This window comes from Anser brachyrhynchus (assembly GCF_964034855.1).
Source record: "Anser brachyrhynchus genome assembly, chromosome: 1".
NCBI classification, from domain to species: domain Eukaryota; kingdom Metazoa; phylum Chordata; class Aves; order Anseriformes; family Anatidae; genus Anser; species Anser brachyrhynchus.
The window spans coordinates 35,041,800-35,062,008 of record NC_137694.1 but is presented as its reverse complement, the minus strand read 5'-3'; the positions used below and the strand labels follow the sequence as shown (position 1 = coordinate 35,062,008).

General features: G+C 35.0%; 1 long non-coding RNA gene across 1 annotated transcript; it reads left to right on the top strand.

Moving 5' to 3' along the window:
- Window positions 1-2,046: 2,046 nt before the first annotated feature.
- LOC308188379 lies at window positions 2,047-13,498 on the top strand. The gene is made up of 3 exons (XR_013945468.1): window positions 2,047-2,241; window positions 6,751-6,875; window positions 11,818-13,498. It is a non-coding gene; the product is annotated as an uncharacterized lncRNA (long non-coding RNA).
- The last annotated feature ends 6,711 nt before the right edge of the window (window positions 13,499-20,209 follow it).

Here is a 20,209-nt window from a genome sequence, read left to right as displayed (position 1 = left end):
TAAAAAACAACTAAAAAAAAAAAAAACAGAAAATAAAGCATAAAAGGAAATTTTATAACTGCAAACCAGGAAAGTTCTTAACTGTGACTGTTAAAGAGAAATGGGGTTTGAGATGACAGGTAGCCATGAACAGCATTTACACTTAGACTAGTAATGTATCTCAACTTTAGAACTGAATATTGGCAGAACATAAGCTATAGAGTCACTTTCTCATCAAATAGCTTATAGGGATAAGGGTGGACTTGAAGGCATTTTAGAGAATATCAGTTTTCTGCATTGCCCTGGACAATAAAAGGAAAAGAGGCTTCTTTAGTCTCTGTCTTCAGAGCAAGCCACAGTGTTTAAGTTTACTAGGATTCCAATGCCATTAGGACACATTCAACGAGTCCTGGGAATTTTTATTGTTTTTAAAGGCAAATTTTATGCAGCCACATCTAACTCTTGCATCTCCCCTAACTTTTCATGCTGACTGGGGGGTCACTAACATGGAAAAATCTTAACAGCAGAAATGTAGTTCAACCGCCTGGACCTTATTGGTGATCTAGGGACCTTTGTACATTGTCTTTATCCATAGTATGTATAGTTTTCAAAATCTTGGTATTGCCTAGTTATTTATTCCAGATCACACCATTCTCTTTAGACCCTTAGTCTTACTCACACTGAAGCCATTCACCACTCTTTTCTTTCTGCCTTTTTCTCTCCTATTTGACTGACCTCCCTTCCCTCACTGATCTTTCTTTAACAATAATCCACTTGAAAAAGTTAAGGGTTAGACAAAACTCAGTCAGAAAAATGGAGATCCAGCAAGAATGCTGATATTATTGCCTAGATATTATTCTTCACTATTCTCTTGTCAAAGTTCTTTCCTTGGTCCCCAAAATACTGTGAAACTTCAGAGATTCCTCTCAAAGTCCCTTGCAATTAAAAACGGTAAATAAGTGGTAATTAAAAATATTAATATCATTTTCTTCTTAGCAGAGAAGGCAAGTCTTATAGGGCATTTAATCTGTGATTACTGCCATAAATTCTTGGATCTGAATCACATGCTGAGATCACAGGACGCCCAGAGAGGTTGTGGATGTTTTGTCCCTGCAGGTGTTCAAAACCAGGTTAGATGAGGCCCTGAGCAACCTGATCTAGTTGGTGGCATCCCTGCCTATGGCAGGGTTGTTGGAACTAGATGATCTTTGAGGTCCCTTCCAACCCAAGCCATTCTATGATTCTGTGATTATAAACAATTTCTGTTGTGCTCCTTTCTCACTCTAGAGGTTAAAATGGAAGCCCACTACACTACAATATATGGGAGAAAAAAATGAAAGAATTTTTCATGTTTTTCATGTTTTTATTAATTACAGCATAATTCAGAAGTTTAGTTTTTCTTTATCTATTCAATTTGCTAATTTTTCTTTCCAAAAATAGAACTAACAACTAAACTCAGAGAGATAACCTTAAATTCTTCTTCTCACACTGCTTCATGGATTTGAAGTAACTCTAAGTTGAATGAGTGAGTGGGAATAAGAAAAAAAAGAATTGTTCACTGTTTATTTACCAGTAACAAATCCCATTTTTTAAATATTCTCTTTTACAGTCAGTGACAGAGCTAGGGCAAACATAAAAAGGAATTCCTGGATCATTACTTGATGCTATGACAGTCAATGAAATAAGAATAATATGGTGCCTAGAGAAAAATGTTAGATTTTCCTTGCAGGGAAAATAAATACCTCGATCCCAAACAGTAGACTAATGTGCTGGATTAATAGTTAGCTGTGGTGTTTTTACACCACAAAAATTAACCTTCTGTAACCATCTATTAGGATTGCTATATCTAGAAAGGAACTAAAAGAGAACATGAAGGAGCTTTGAATTATTGTCCAGTGAATTAGTATGCTGCAGGTGAAATCAAATTAAAGTTAGAAAATGCCCCCCAAATGCCCCATTTTCACATTGTTAGAGAAGGGGGGCAAATAGCCATTTTCATTGTATAGAATTTAAGGGTCTCAGGTGTTCATTACAGCTGACGCTGATTTGTCTCATGATTACATTTCGTTTTGAGAATGTTTCCTCTTGCTTTGTTGTTAGAAGTCTAAATAGAGAAGTTTTATCTTTTCTCTGGAGATCTGTCTCTTGCATAGCACAATGTACCATTTACAACAAGGGCTTAAGATGATTTTCAAGAGGAAATAATGGGATTTCTTAACCTTGCCACAGTGTAAAAGGGTGTTAAATGGAAATTCTGAGCTGGTGAGTAAGGTGATATCAACTGTATAAGTTAGAAATCTGGACACTAAGTTTGGGGAACAGGAATGAAAAGCTTCACAACTTTGCAAAAGAATGCAAAAGCATGGGAGAAATAATTAATGCTTTTAACAATAAGGTAATGAATGGCAATGAATTAGGTCATGCTGTATTTGCTGAGGAGGCACCTTATAGCAGGAACAAAGCTAATAGAATCCAACTTCTTGTTGTCTAAGAGACTCAGCTTATAGAGTTGGTTGCATTCAGGTTGGTCTTGTCTAACAGGAGATAAATTTTCAAAATAAGAAAGATTTCTGTCCTCACTAACGTTGGCATTTACTGAGAGGAAAAAACCTCAAGCTATCATAACAATTTTCACCATTAGTGTTCATAATCTGTTACTGAGAACAGTTACGGGCTAGTTGTGTATATACTAAACACAGAATAATAATGTCTTTAGAGGGCAAATAAAAGCTTAATACAGTAACATGGAGTCCTGACTGGGTCCTAGTGCTCTTAAATGCTGACTGATACAAGGTAAAGTAATTTTTATCAGCAGAAGAACTAGCAATTTTTCTGTGGAAGTGGAAAGAGTGTGAGGGGGTAAAACAGTACAAGTTATATACATTAAAATAACTCTGAAAAGTTAATCTTTTTGACAATGTTTAAGAATGTTATAGGAAGAGTTGAGATCACATTAGTTTATGATGGCATTCATTCTTTCTTTTACGAATGAATACATTCAAGTCCTCAAATAAATCAGTTTTGTGATTTAATAATGTTTTACAATTTTCTTTTTGTAGCATTGGTCTTACTTTCACATATTGAGAAACTTTACCAACTATCAGAATACTTACGTTTACCAAATGTGGCTTGAGGAAAATAACACATAGACTTCTATAATGTCTCTGCATTACTGTGAGCTTCCATTAAGCTGTCACCAGTTTGAAGAATGTAAGCTAACATTTGAGAGGATGCTGAGAGATTTCAAGGGTAAGACCAGGACTGGTCTTAGCACTGGTGATTTTCTGCAGGGATAGGATGTAAGTCTCCATCTTTGATGTTCTTCCAAAAGAAAACTCATTGTTTCTGAAACAGAGACTTTTTCTGCAACTTGGAACTGAGACCTAAGGACCTTCCTGATTCTTCGCTGTCAAGAATTCTTCTATGACATCTATGATGTTATGAAGTTTTTTTCTGACAAGAAAATTCATGTGGAAGTACTTCTGCTCAGGTTGTATTATGTGTGCCAGTAAGGGTTAGGATCTATAAAGGGCTATAGATGAATTGTTGAGGAGCATTGGTAGGTCTCAAAAGTGGATTTGGAGCTGAAAGTTTTGAACTAGGAAGTCCCTACCTCACAAAGAAAGATTTTGCACCAGTGGTTGACCTCAAGCATGTTCCAGAGCTAGAAACTGTCAAATCTTGAATCAGTTAACATTCTCCAGGCTTATAATGATAATTACTTTAATTACAACTGAAGAAATCATTGTTATGATTTCTCAATTTTTTTTATCAATATGCCTTCAGAGTTTGTCTTTTTATTATTATTATTTTTTCCCATCCATTTTCCTCTCCCCTCTCTTCTTCCCATTCTTCCTCAGCTTCCTCTATAGTTAGAAGGGTATTGTTGTGCATTAGCAATACTGCTTTAAGTCAGATAAAATATGTGAAGAGATTGTGTTAGAAAAAAAGTGATCTTATAGGCACTGAAAATATTTGATAACTTCTTTGTAAACTCTTCCCATAACAACTATTATTTTATCTCTTTCTCTGTTTTATCTTTTTTTTTTTTTTTTTTTTTTCCCCTTAATCAATCAATTATTCTGCCATTGCAGATGTATTCTTCTAGTTTGAAAACTTTCCTTGCAGGACCCATTTCATCTCCTTGAAATGTGTCATTACTTTTGTGGTGGAAGGATTTTTGCAGTTATTGCTCCTTCAGAGTTTTCCATGATTTTTTTCTAAAACTTGCTTTTTGGTAAATCTTATTAATTTTAATAAAATATTTTTTTAGTGTCTATTTTTGTGATGTTTTAGTTAAATTCGTATATATTTAACTATGTTTTTCTTCACATGCTTCCTCTAAAGCAGCCAGAGAAAAATGGTACGTTCTAATTATCTTCTGACAACAGATCAAAATTTTATATTCCTGCCCAATAGGGATTTCTCAAGGACTAATTCTACCCCTTCTATAAATGAAAACATAATATTCCATCTTTGACCTGTCCTAAATAAAAAAGCATGTTTCTTATTTTAAACACAACAGATCATGAATGTATTCACTCTTCTGCATCTCATCCACTGTTCTGCTATTTTCCATGGCAGACTCCCATGGCCACATAAAATTTTGTATGTGGATTATTTATTTATTTTAATAAGGAGAAACTTGCACAGGTGTCCTTTAACTTACACAGCTACAGTACAGGTAACCTACACATATTTAACAATTTGAATGCTCTTTACTCATCATCATGTCCTGTAAAGCAGCAAAATAATATTTTCCTTTTTCAGATGAAGAAAAAGAGGCAAAAAAAGCCACTTACTAAATATATATAATATATGTATACGTGTATATATGTGTGTATATATATACATAGTAATTTAACAGATCCAGAATTAAAAAAAATAATAAATTGATTTCCCTAAATATTACCTCGATCTCAAGGCCTCACTCTTCAGCTGTTAATGACTTCCAGAATTTGGAGGACAGAATGCTGTAGATCAATCTGAAACTGTAAAACTTGAACTGTTTGACTATTCATATCCATCCAGTGTAATCAATTTAAATATAATATTTGTGAAGGAATAAAGTAATTCATGGGTATTGCCAGTTACAGATATCCTTCAGTACATCCAGTACATGAAAATTCAAGTCTAGTAATGTGGGAGAAGACCATCTACTAAATAATATGGACTATAACAAAACATGCTACCAGTGTTGGAGATGTGGCCTAGTGCTTCAGTGACTGAAGTCCTACTGACTCAGTGTGTTTAGAGTATTTCAGTTCCTTGATAACTTCCATTTCTTACTTTTATATCTCCATTCTATTGTTTCTAGTCTAAATGTTTTCTGAGTTTCATACTATCACTAAAAAGATCATTTCATTTTTGTCCATCTAGTTATTTTCTCCTTTTTATTTAAATTCAAGAGTAACATATCTAGAAAAAAAAAAATTGGGTAAAAAAAAAAAAGTGAATTTTCAACCTTCATCCTCTCAAGTCTCTGACTGAGAAGATTTAATATAGTTAATCCAATGTAGCTATTAACATTATCTGATGTATTGTCCAGATCAATTAAGGCAAAATTGAAATCTGAAAATGCTCTTTATTTTGGGGCATATGGCCCTAGAGTCAGAAACAAATACAGGGGTCCATTCAAGCGTATGAAGAACCTTTGATTATTTGTCAATCAGAGTAAGAGAAATTGACAACATATTTGATGTTTGTGTTTGAGAAGGGGTACAAGAAGACTTCATACGATAAAGCAGGCACAATCTCTTAAGAGCTAAAGTATAGATAAATACAGAAATTTGTGGTTAGTAAAGTGATAGACACTCTGCAGCAGAATGCATGAAAGCATAACTAATGCCTGACCATACATCACTAGTGGGGATTCCTCCTGAAATGCATTGCCTTGAAGCTGTAGGTTTAGTAGTCTGTCTGTTGACCTTGTGTTGCAACACTGATTACACTGTGATTATCTGATTTTATGATTGTATGTTCCATATGATTTTAAAGTCACAAAAATCTTTTGCTTAAACAAGAATTACTTAATTGCATGTAGAATAACATTCTGATCTAAAGAATGTGAATGTGTTTGCAGTGCTGAAAACTTAAAGGAAAGACTGAAAGTAATCTCCAAATATTTGAGCCTCTATCACTCAGATTATCTAACTGATGAATGCTGGAGCGACATTCAGAGTAAGACTGTTGGGACACAGTGAGCTTCTGTAACAGGGTACTGGCCAGAATTGTCACTAATAACAAAATCTAACTTCTCAGAACTTTAACTGACCCACAGCCTTTGGCTATATGGGACTTGCATCCGTGGGAACTATGGGAACTACAATTTTAAGTACACATCTAAAGAACTGTATTTTGGCAACTAAGCAATTGATCTAAAGTTTACATTCATTGAAAACTGAGAAAAATGTAAAGATTTTTTTCTTATTCTGAAAGATTTGTTAGTTCTGTTAAAATACCATGAATTTTAGAATTTGTTTTTATCTCCCCATAATGTATATTTATTTATTTATTTATTATCAAAGGTGCTGTTCATTGAAGAAAAAGAAAAGCAAGTTTAGCAAGCTTTTCCTACATCTTCAATTAAATTCAATAATTTCAGAAATTTTTATAAATGTAAGGGACCAGTCCATATGTCTTCCATGTGTATTTAGGTCCATTCCTTTTTAAGTCCTGATAGCCAATTTCAGCCATATTTTTAAAAGTGCAAATATTTTTCTGGACTGAAAGGATGATAGAACTCAGTCATCATGCAATCTTTTTTGGCAGCTACTTTCCCATAAATTAGCAGGTGTCAAAATCCATCCAATGGACCCACCATTAGGAAGGCTGTTACCTAGTGGGTATGTCACAGAGAAAGCGGATCATAGGACATAAAAGACACAAATCAACAGGTGAAGATTAGCTTTTTTTTTTTTCCTACTTATCAGAAAATTTGTTTATTCACCTTGGTATTCATTTATGGATGGGATTTTCAGATTGCTTTTGTGTATTAGGTGCCTAAAGCCTTTGTTGATGAGATCTTGACACCTAAATTCTCAAGGATTGTTAAAAATCAAAACATAAAATATCAGAGTTTATTTTAAATACTATCCATATTAGCCATTATTCTTATCTGAAAGATTTTATGAATAATTAGACATGAATAATTTATATAGAAAGGTGAATGGATTTTGAGCTTCTTTTTTTGAACTGATTTTCTCTGAATTATTCACATATTTCCTCACTGAATGTTTTTGACTTTAGTCTGTTAACAAACAGGTAATAATTCACACTGTTACTCAGCAAAATTAAAGTTTCTTTCTATTAATTATATAACTAGCACCATATCATGAATTTTATAATCTTTTATATCATATGGATCTCAATTCATAGTACCATTCAATTAGTCAGTTACATGTTATGGAATTTGCAGTGTGCTGCTGGTTACAAAGGTGAAACAGAGTGTTCATTTTCAAAAAGAAATGAGCTTAGATATTTAAGTTATTGTCAAGAATATTATTTCCCTTATTTGCTTAACTCTGAATTTTTAAATATGTATGAAGGTGCAAATCTTTCTCCTTTTTCCTTTTTTTTTAATTTTTATTTTCTAATCTTTGCTTGAAATGATATCACTGGCAAAGTTACTTCTATACTATACATTGTTAATATCTTTTGTTTGATAGCCAATACCTATTCAATTCATAATTTACATGCTTATGTCAAACAAGTATAAGATAGGGGAAGACCACAAGAGCAGACATTGTTTGTGGATTTGTTGCTGAAATATTTTGCAAAGGGTAGTAAAAGGAGAGTTTTCATGCACACACATATATTTTGACAAATAAATTTGGAAATGGTCAAGTCTGCTGAAAATTCATTGAAGGAATAGTAATATTAGGTCATTTGATCTCTCCTGCCAAGAACTGCTGAAATTCTATCTTGGAAACATAGTGCCACATAAATGACATTTAGATTTGTAAGTGTAGTTCTAATCTGTGTCAGGCACAATAAGGTATTATAAACATCTTTTACACAAACACATGCACAAGATTTAAAATAACATGATGTTAGTCACTGTGGTTACTGTAACTGAATTATTCAATGTTATTCAAATTGAAAATTTTTATACGAGATATGGGTTGTTGTACTTTTACGTTTTGCTGGGGTTTATTATTTCAGTTGCTTTTGTGCTGCCAAATATTCCATTTATCCTCCTTATTGTTCGACTAACTGCACTGTCCTTTCATAGACACCCTGGTAACAAACACAACTGAAATATAAGTAATTCCCTGACCCAGGGGGATGGTGGGCTTCCTCAGCTCCAGATGAAGTGAGGATTGTAACATATCTGGAATCACAACTTAAGACAGAAAGCTCAGACATAGAGCTTCAGGCATGAAAACAGCAGGAGAACAGAGGTATACTGAGGTAGAAAACACTTATATGGTATTATTATTTTGAGGAGAAAATCTTCTGTTCCTGAAATCTCTTTTGACAGAGTGGTGCTTTGTGGATAAAAATCTTCATAACAGTTTTTCTTCCTACTTACTGGTTAAGAAGAATGTAGTAGTAGGAAATCCCAGTGAGAGTGCTAATGTAACTCTGTCAACTAGCAATGGTTTTACTTCCCATTTTTTTCTACCAAAAGGCTGAAGGAAAGTGACAGTACCAAAACATAGAGAACATGTACCCAGGGATACAGCCAATGTATCTTGGGAAAGATCTATAAATCATGTTCACAGAGCTGTCTGAATTGTGTTGGAGTCCTCTCCAATCTCCAGGAAAGTAGATCATGTTCAAAGTTTATATAGTTCTCATTCACTTTACAGTATGAGTTGAATGTTGTTCTCAATGCAATGAGGATGAAGTGAGGAATTTCACTTCAAGCCTTGATGCATGTTATGAGTTTGAAAAAACAAATTGCTGCTCCCTTAGGTCAGATTTCCAAGGTTTATATACATAATTATATATATATATATATGCATCTCAACATTGAATGCATATGAAAAAAAGTGAGGGCACATATTTTGTTTCATTGGCTAGTATTTCTCTGAACTTTTTTTTTTTAATGTGATTTCTTTGACTCACTGTTGGAATCATTGAAGAAGTTTCTTGTTTTCCTAATTTACATACTTCATTATCAGTTGTTTAAGAAAGGGCACTAGCTGTGCTCTTAATTTAGATATTGTGTTTAGGAAGACTAAAATATCAATTTCACAGTCTAATAACATGAACTAGTAGTTCTGTCTGTGTGATGAAGCCTGTTTTCTGATTATTTGTCTCATGTTTGGATGTTCTGGTGTCTCATACAAGGCAAAAAATGTCATTTTATTACTATTATTACAGCAATCACAATAGTGAGAGTAGATGTACTCTCTTGTATCTAATATGGTTGAAGCCCTTCTCTTAAGGAGAGCACAAATACAGGTCTATTCAGTGTATGGCTGCTGTTTTTTCCTGAAATTTCTAGGAACAAAATGTATTTTTTTTTTCCAAGAATAGTTAAACTGGGCCATTCAACAGAAAAGTTTTTGAATGGAGAGAAAAACAAAGAGACCACACATACTCACCTACAAAGAAATACACAGCACAAAATTGCACAGACTTTCATTTCATAGGAAGCCACACTTAAATAATAACTTAATTGTAGCATTCAGGTATGTGTGAACAACTCTACTAATTAAAATCCTAACTCAGAAACAGTCAAGTTTATTTTGAAAGCTTATTTTGAAATGTGTTTTTAAATCTACATTTATTTTAAAAAGCAGTTAAGCATAGATATGCTTAGACCATTGAAGTTAGCGTTGATTTTTTTTTGTATGTTTTTCTCTACTGAAGATTCTGTAAGTGACAGCTACAATAAAAAAGTGAATGCTCAGTCAAGTAGAGTTTGACTGTGACCAGAAGGACAATTGTCTCTTTTTGTCACCTCATTATTTGTATTCAGCAAGCTAGAGTAAGTTGTAGTATCAAAAACATATTATTGCTATGTTTCAGATGTCCAGCACTGCATTATCACTGTGAACTAACTGATTTGGGTTCTGACATATAAAACTTCCAGGAAAAATTTTTAAAAGTTCATATTGTGCAAAAGTGCAAAAGATTTTGGTGATGTGAAAGGCAAGCAGAATGCTATTCAATCCTTATATCTCAGGAACTGTTTGGATTTGTTAGCTAACTGACAGAACTGTTTTTTCAGTAGGTTCATTTAGGCATGATTTATATAAACAAATCTAAATGTATTTAGGCTGACTTTCTACGAGTCCATAGTTTATCTCATTATTATACTTAGAATTTACCTGTCTCATAATATTTTTCCGACCTGTCAGCCTGTTTCAGTCAAAACTTAGCAGAAGTTTTGTAACATACTATCTTTATGAAGATAGTAAATACTTATAGGTTTCCTGAAAAATGGTAGCTGGCTAGAAGCAGGGGTGTGTCTTTATTTCCTGTGGTGGGGGCAGAGATGGGGAGAACTCAGATGTTATTGTGAAGGACTGACCATTCATAGCTGTCTAGTGAACCTTCTAGCCAATCTATATCTTCTGTGTCTCTTCAATGTGTTCTCTCTTGGTCAGGGTACAGACCAAAGGAGTAGACAGAGACATGGGGAGAAAATAGAAATACATAAGGGGATTAGGGCTTAAGACATGGTCTTGGGAAGTGTGTAGTGGAATTGACGAAATGGATTTAGGCGGAAAATGTAACTGCAATATTACAGGAAAATACAGCAGAAATTGCAGAAAGTTCACATTATAAAATAAATGTTTTTTTGGCTTAAGAATTTATTCCCTGTATGGCTACAGCAATGAGTAGATATGAAAGTGTTAATTCTAAACAGACATTGAGGAAGCTGGAGGACAGAATATGCCCTTGTTTCATGTACTGCTTAGTAAAAAAATCAGTCACTATTAATAAATTGCAGTTGATGTACACCATGACTAAGTAAGAAGGTATTTAAACGGGGGGAGATTAATAATATGGAGGGTAAAGAACAGAAAAAAAAAAAAAAAAAACTGTTGTATTGGAAGAGGGACTGATGTGGTCCTAAAATGTCTCAGAAGCCTCCACATTGGGTTCTCAGAAGACCTACAAAAGGATTTTCTGTGAGGCTTAGAATGTAGAGTTGGCAAAGAATTCTAAACCTATTCCTAACCAACAAATAAAAGCATCAAAAGGAAATAGAACATGATAAATTTCTCAAGATAAAAGCGGTACAGAGACAGCTAGTCAACAGCTGTGAAAACAGAATTAAAACTTGCATAAATTGGAAACAGTATTCCCCAAACCAAAGCTGAATCCAAATAATACAATATGTATAATCTCAACACAGGATTCAAACTGGGTCAACCGGACATTGTGACTGATTTGGTGGATGACTGCCAGCATACCCAGGCAATTGCAGCCTATTGACCAATGTCAAACAGTTCAAGTTTGCTTTCCACCAAGACTTCAATTTTTCAGATAAATATATCTTTGAGCATATGAGCCAGTAATTACTCAACAACATAGTGCTGAGTGTTAGGTTTGAAGCTTAAGGCAAATCATATTTAAATGTATTTCAATATGGTATGTAGGTGATAAGAATAAGGATTTAAAACATACATGGGATTTGGAAGAACGAAGGAAGGACAAATTCTAGAGAGCATCAGAAGTGGACAAAGAAAATTAAAAAAGGTATAAGACTAACATAAAGGAGCATGCTAGTTCTATTTGGGGAAATAGGGCATTGGTAGTGGGTTTGTTTGTATATTCTAATTAAATTAGTCAATTTATTTAAGAAAAAAAAAAATCTATGGTTGTTCTGTCCCTCTTATTCTCTCTTTATACTGAATGTTTATCTTACAATTGCAGGCCAGATATATGCTAAGCGTTTTCTGTATCAACAAATCTGTGAAACAAAATCTACATATAACTACTAAGTACAAGTGGGACAAGATGTGGACTCAAGACACTGGCTCAAGATTGTCTGTACTGTCTATCTGTTAGCATGTCCTCTGGCATTGGTCAACAATCCTTCTGATCAGAATTTCTAATCAAATGTTAGGGTTACTGGCATCTCAGTTACTACTGATGTTGGGGTTCCCTTATCACTCTGATTATTACTTCTACATTCTCCTTCATTTTCCTTTTTGATGGTGAGATTTATTCTCATTCTCATTTTTAAAATGGATGCCTAAAGATGCTTCATCTTCTGCCTCTGTGCTCCTGTGAAATTGTTTCTTATGACATTATTTGCCCTACATTGAAATTGTCTCCTACTAGCTTTTTATGACTCACAGGTGTTTGTCTATACTCTTGATCTGCCAAACATTTGTCCAGCCTTATATTTCTGTTTCTCATACAACTTCTATATTGTTTCTTAATATATCAGCAACAATTTATAAGGTAAATTCTTCATGCTTCTTAAACTGTTTGCATCTTCTAGGCATTATCAAACCTATATAATTCATAGAATTAAATTCTCCCCAAGACACCACTTCCACTGTGGCTGTAAAAAAAAAAAAAAAAAAAAAAGTGTTGTCTATGCCATTTTTCATTTCCTTCTTCTTGTAAGTTCTACTGCTGTACGTGTAATAGCTTGAATGTTCTTTGGTTTCTATTTTATTACTATTTCGTTCAAAGGAGATTTAATCCATTGCTTAAACACTGTAAAAGGAGTCAGTCTTGCATGCATTATCTAAGAATTTTCTCCCATGAATATCAAATAAGAAAAGATATATCTTCAGTCTGAGCACTTGTGAGGGCAGAAGAGCATTTGACTAAATCATGGAGATGTACAACCTAGTGTAAAATAATTAATGAACCAAGTTTACAGAAGAAATATGTAACCCTTATCAACATTTCCCCATGAATTAATGCCTCTATATGTAACAAGAAGAGAGAACTGGTAACAACAGACATGGAGAGGGCTGAGGTACTCAATAACTTCTTTGCCTCATTCTTCACTGCCAGTCAGACTTCTTCTGACTCTCATTTCCCAAAACATGAAAATGAGGGCTAGGGGAGCAAAGTGCTTCCCACTGTAAGCAAAGAGGAAGTTCAAGAGCAACCGGTGAAACTGAGCAGGTACAAGTTTATGGAGCCTAATGACATGCATCCCAAGGTCCTGAGGGAACTGGTTGATGTAGTTGGCAAGTCTTTCTCCATCATATTTGGAAAATCCTGTCAGTCAGGTGAAGTACCTGGTGATCGGAAAAAAGAGAACATCACTCCCAATAAAAAAGAGTAGGAAAAAAAGGATAGAAAGGAAAACCCGGGGAACTACAGGCTGGTGAGCTTCATCTCCGTGCCTGAGAAACTCATGGATCAGATCCTCCTGGAAACAATGTCAAGGTATGTGTAAGACCAGGAGGTGATCCGAGACGGCCAGCATGGCTTCACCAAAGGCAAATCATGCCTCACCAATCTGGTGGCCTTCTATGATGGAGTGACTGCATAAGTTAACAAGAGAAGACCAAATGATGTCATCTACCTGGACTTCTGCGAGGCCTTTGACACAGGAGGTACCACATGACATCCTGCTCTCCAGATTGGAGAGGTATGGATTTGAAGGGTGGACCATTCAATGAATAAGGAATTGGCTTCAAGGCTGCACTCAGAGTGGTGGTCAATGGCTCTATATTCAGGTAGAGGCCAGTGATGAGTGGTATCCCTCAAGGGTCTGTCCTGGGACCAGTACTGTTTAATATCTTCATCAGTGACATAGACAGTGGGATCAAGTGCACCCTCAGCAAGATGATACCAAGCTGAGTGGTGCAGTTGCTACAACAGAAGGAAGGGATGCCATCCAAAGGGACCTGGGCAAGCTTGACAATTGGGTCAATGTGAACCTAATGAGGTTCAACAAGTCCAAGTGCAAGGTGGTGCACCTGCATCGGGGCAATCCCAAACATGAGCACAGACTGCGTGGACAACTCATTGAGAGCAGCCCTGCAGAGAAGCACTTGGGGGTTCTGGTGGACCAAAAGCTTGATATGAGCCAGCAGTGCACACTTGCAGCCCACAAGGCCAACTGCATCCGGGGCTGCATCAATGGAGGAGTGGCCAGCAGGTCAAGGGAGGTGATTGTCCCCCTCTTCCCTGCCCTTGTGAAGCCCCACTTGGAGTGCTGCATCCAGGAGTGGGGCCCCCAGCACAAGAAGGATGTGGGATTGTTGGAGCAGGCCCAGATATCCAAAATCCAAAATATGTTACTTAGTACCTCATATGTTGTGTCTTGACGTTTATGTTTTAGTTTCATCCTCTAGTTTTCTTCCTCTTCCTCTGATTTCCTGCATGTGCCTAAGATATTAATTTTTTGGTCCTGATCCTGCAATTTACAAGCAATTATTTCAGGCAATAGGGTTCTGCTTTTTACAGTAAACTTTACTTGGTGGAGTTTTCAGAAAGACTATTTTTCCATTATGAATTCAGAAAAGTAAATTGAAGAACACATAATATAGTCAGAGATAGCTTGGTAAATATTGCTTTGTGTTTTAGTTATATTCATTAGAATAACTGAGGAAAATTAGGTTATGTTCAGAGCAAAGTGGGATCTGCAATTTTTTCCTTATCATGAGGAAAAGAATACTTCAGGTGATACTCTTCAACAACACAAAGAGCCCTTTCCAATGACAAAAAGAAATCAGGAACAGACAAAAAACAACACAGGAATGTCACAAGACATTTCTAGAAGACATGACGAGAACACTGCAATTCAAACAACTCAGTTGTGCATGAGATCTATATGGGACATTGCCTGTAAGTGGTAGCATCCAAAGAGTTTCATAATTCCAGTCTTTAGTCCAGGCAACATCTGTATTAGGAGCAAAAATCAGTAAGTGTTGAAAGCTGCACATTTTATTATTCATAGAATCATAAAATCATTTAGGTTGGAAAAGACCTCTAAGATCATCAAGCCTGACCCTTGACCTAGCACTGCCAAATCTACCACTAAACCAAATCCCTAAACACCACATCTACACATCTTTTGTATACCTCCAGGGATGGTGACTCAGCTACTTCACAGGGCAGCCTGTTCCAATGCCTCACAACCCTGTCAGTGAAGGAATTTTTCCAAATATCCAGTCTAGACTTTCCCAGGCACAACTTGAGGCCATTTGCTCTTGTCCTATTGCTTGTTGCTTGGGTGGGAGAAGAGACTGACCCCCACCTCTCTACACCCTCCTTTGAGGTAGTTGTAGAGAGAAATAACGTCTACCCTGAGCCTCTTCTCTAGGCTCAACAACCCTAGTTTCCTTAGCCACTCCTCATAAGGCTTATTTTCTGTGAGAAACAGCCTGCAGCCGATAACACAGGCTCAGGCAAGGATCTCAGTGAAGTAACATTTTTGTTTGTGATTGCAATGGCAGGCATCCTGCAAGCAGGAGTGCACAGCAGAAATGTATCATAACTTTATATCCCCTATTACGTGATGCTTGATTCCTTGCCTGTTTCCTCAATGGCTGAGTAATACAGGTTCACAACCTACTTGATGCTTGTTACTGTACCATATATGTACAATTTTATTTGAACAACCTTCTTTAATTTCTCCTTTCCCCCGTTTTTTCCTTTTTTTTTTTTTTTTTTTTTCTGATTTCACAGCTGCTTGTCCTGTTTTTCTTAGCCATCCTCCTTATTTTGGGACAGTGGGACCTTCTACTGTCCCTGTATCTGCTTAACATACCCCCCACTGTTATGCCACTCTTTTGCTTGTGCAATCACTATTGAATATTTAAGGTTAGTAGAATTTTCCACTGAAAAAACACAACTTTAATTCTTAAATTTTCTAGACCCTTCACTAGCTTCACTGTTTTTCTTTGGACACAACGATTCGGTTTAGAAAGCTTCATTTAAGTAGCAACAGATAATTTCCAGATGTCAAATTTACTTCATCTAAGATCAGAATCTTGCTTTGGGGTGCACTTTGGTAATTATGGAAAATTTATGACTGTCATATTGCTAATTTAGCTGCTTAGTGATTTAAGCTAGTGCAATAAATCCAAATCTCTGTGCTGAAGTAAGCTTCCTGGAAGACTAAATAAATAAATAAATCTCCTTTCTAGACCATAGGGATTTTAAGAACTAGTAGATTTTCCATGGTGAGAGTGGACTATAGAAATATGGTTATTTAACTTTTAACAAATCTGGTCTGTGATATTTTGTGTAATGATAACTTCTTTGGGATAAAACAAAGGACCTGGGGGAAACATCTGCATTCATGAACCCTGGCTCCATTTTGAATTTCTGCAAAATATACATGTTGCTCGTGATTAAATATTTGTACATCATTCTAAACCAAGCAAATACTTTCATGGCAATATTGCCTCCCAAATCAGTAACGACATAAGTGAAACACAGGGTAAACTCCTGAGTACTACTGCTTTTCAGTTGAAACACCAATGTTTGGTTGTTTGTTCTTTTCTTTTAATCTGAATCTTGTTAGTATTCCTTATTATGCTTGGACTTATATTCACTGCTTTACACAGAAACTTCTGAAACTTTTTTTCCTACAGAGAATAGTAAATTACTTACCCAGTCTGGCTGCTCTGAAAGTAAAAACCTTTGCTTATCACACACGTAAGAGAAGAGAAAAAATACTCTGCTTGTGTGGGCAGTCTAAAAGAGATAAAAAATATAATCTGCTCCTCAAATTCTAATTCTGGGTGAGAGTTCACTAGTTGTATTTTATACTTTCATAAAAATTTAGCATTTTGAAACACAAAAATCTATAATATTTCATCTGAATGTGACTTTCATATAAACCTTTAGGAAAAGAAGCTCTGGACAGCTTTGAGGCTATTTTAGGGAAAGTCTACGAGGATTGCTCTGCTTATCCCCAATATTTTAATTATAAGTTGCTCTCATCCTAACTTGCTACAGTATCCCTAAGTTGTTCTTTAAAAAAAAATATATATATATATTTAGGTAGAATTTAGTTCTGCTAGGAATATAGTTGCCACCTTAGTGAAGTCCTCTCTCTTGAGTGTTAATGTTTAGCTACATTTTGGGTGCACTTATCTAGAATTTCAGTCAGTCATATTGTCTCACATATTGCCTCCCAGAGACAATATTTTGTCTCCCAAAGATGGAAATCTAATATTCAGTGGAACACAATTGGAATACCACTAGTCTATCTGAATAAACACAGATAATTTTTACAAACATTGTATATTCCTGCTTAGTTAGAAGATTGCTAAAATGATTTCAGTTTGATTCCAACCCGAATGAGTTAAAAACATGATCTTATTCAGTCCAGAAACATATGCCTATTTACATACTCTACTACAAATTTAGCCAAACAACATTTCAAAAATTAATTCATTTTTGGAAAAAAAAGTCTTGCTAGCACATGAGAATTCTTGCCTACCCGACTGAATCTGTAATCCATTTTGACATGAAACGAATTCTACAGCCAAGTCTTCTTACAGACTTGATTCCTCTGTAGAGGCACACTTGCCAAAATTCCTTTTACTGCCCATATGTTTTAATGGAATATATACATTGATACAGAGAAAATAAAAAAAAAAAAAAAATCCGCTGTACTGAGAGCTCATTTTGTACTATAAGACACGTTAAAGGAAACATCATTGTAAACAGAGTTGTAATCATCTGCTACACAGTCTAAATTTAAAAGATTACAATTTACTGTTGTTTGTAATATAAGCTAAAAATGATGGAAGTACGTCCTTGTAGTTTTGTTGTTTGTTTGTTTGCTCACTTGTTTGTTTTTGTTTAGTTTAGTTTTGACCAGTGGAATGTGAATCGTTTCAATTTTTCCTGTGTATTACCCAACAACCTCAAAGGAAACTTTTCCCTTGGGGCATATCTTCAGTTGGAAAAATCTAACAGAAATTTCATTGCACATTAAGTAATGTCTCAAGTGAATATAAATAAATAAATAAATGAAAGATAAATGGTTTGTTAAGCCGTCAGAGAACACCAACCCACCCTTTTCAGAAAAGCCTGTATTTAATGCCATGTACAAAATGCTCTGAGGTCTACAACCAATTTCTTTGGTAATCTAATAAGTTTGAAAAGAAGGAACAGAAAAACTATCTAAATTTTAAGTTGAGCTTATTTTATGCATGATACCCTATGATATGTGTGTCTGAAAAAAAAATTAAAAAAAAAAAATGAATGTCACCCGTAGTCTTTTTGCCCTATATATCCTTTTTCTGAATTAGCATTTGTTAAACTCAAATCTGAAACAGCATATGTTACTTGAAATGTAAACCTAGCAGTTACTCATTGAGGTATTTCTGATAGTGATATTTCTTCAGTCCGACTTGAAAGAAAAAATACTCAAAAAAGTAAGAATTTGAACAGTTATGAGGCAATGCTCACATCTCAATGACCACAGTTTTAAAGCTGCAGTCAGCAGAGATTATTGCACTGCAAAATGCCTTCTTTACACAGATTTTGTTTACTAGGCTGGCAGCTGCATGTTAAAACAGACTGAGCATCTGAATTACCTAGATGTGGGTATCTCATATGCAGCACCTTACAGAGATCTAATCCAAGCATGGCATTAATGACGCACCTTGTGCAAAATAAATGTCTGTAGCCTTTCTGAAGATAGTATATGTGTGCAGTGGGAATGTTAGTATGAAGTACAAAACAAAGTTAATTTATTACATATACAATACATATTCCAAGCTGATTATCTTTATGAGGTTTAAATGAATATGCTGTGGAATTGGATTAACTAAATTGTAAAGAATATTTATGTTTTAGAATAAGTGCCCTCAGTATACTGTCTTCTCTACTAGAGAAATAGCTGTGCTGTAAATTCACATCATGTTCACTAGTTTCAAAGTATATGGACTGAGAATTGCTGTCAACAAACATACTTTTCAGCAGGTGATTCATGTCTGTTGACTGAAGAGCTAAGTACTCTAAAATGGGTTCTAGATTGGGATCCGTTGTCCATGGCTTTCTAGACCATACTTTGTGTACTATCCATAATTTATCAGAAGTCTAGGGGGTTGTTTTGATATCTTTTTATTACTAGATTCTTCTAAAATGTCCCTCACCCGTTCACTTCATTCATATGCCAGATTAGTGTATGAGAGCATGCTTTTTAGGACACCATTTTAATTCCTAGAGAAAAACAAACAAACAAACAAACAAACACTAAATCAGAGAGGCTGATGGCTTCTCTACTCTAGTTCTGTGCAATACTGTTCTGTTCTTAAGCCAGACTCATTTTTTATAGGCCTGTTGAGCCCCCTTCCAAGATGTAACTTTGTAAGTGAGGTAAAGAAAGCAAATTATTTGTTTCAGTGTAGAGAACTACAGATTTCTGCTAATAGATAACACCTGAAAATATACAAAACTTATGTCCAAGTTGGAAAGCCATGTCATGAAAAATGTTCTATTTTATGTTCCATTTCCCCAAAGTCAATATTTTACTTTTCTGTAATGGTTTTAATTTTTATTTTTCTCTATTTTTCAGTTTTAACATTTTCCTCAAAACAGATTCTCATTATAACTGGTTCAACTGTCACTCATTTAAAAACTAAAGATTAAAATGTTTTATTGGTATTCAAAATGCAATTTATCAGTTTACAAAGTTTCATTAATTTTTCAGATGAAGCAAAAGCTGGCTCAAATGAGGTGTTGATTAACAGACATCACTTTTTCTATTGAAGTAATTATTGTAGTATATCCTGTAATCAAAAAATGAAGATAACTTTTTTGTCTTAGAGAATAATAAATATATTTTCTTCATTAATTCTCCTTCTTATTGATTCAGTTCAACATCCTATATTGTTAGAAATGTGGTTTCTATTATAATAAGATCTGGCAGTAACAAAAGTGAAAGAACTAGGAAAAAAAAAAAGACTACTACAAAAGACTACTACAAACTACTACAACTTTGGAGCAGTTTTGGGCATCTATAGACCATCCTGAAGTCTATAAAGATTCCTGTGTCTGCTGGGGGAATACTGAAACACTATTTTCTTCCAGATAGAGATGGATCTCTGGAGTTGAAAATGGTGTGCAGTATGACAAGTGGGTGTTGGCACCATACAACTGAGACAAAAGAGCTTTCCTTTCCTTCACTACAATGCAGTATCACCTCTGCCTAGCCAGGCCAGTGTTCCAGCTACATCTACTATTTTAACATAGGGATTAAAGAAAGGCCTGATTGAAAAGAATAGTCTGTGTTGACCTATGGATTTCATTTTAGAGGAAATAAAACTAACCTGACAAGGTATGTTGCCTTCTTAATGTCTCTAGGCTTCTGCTATTGTCCCTT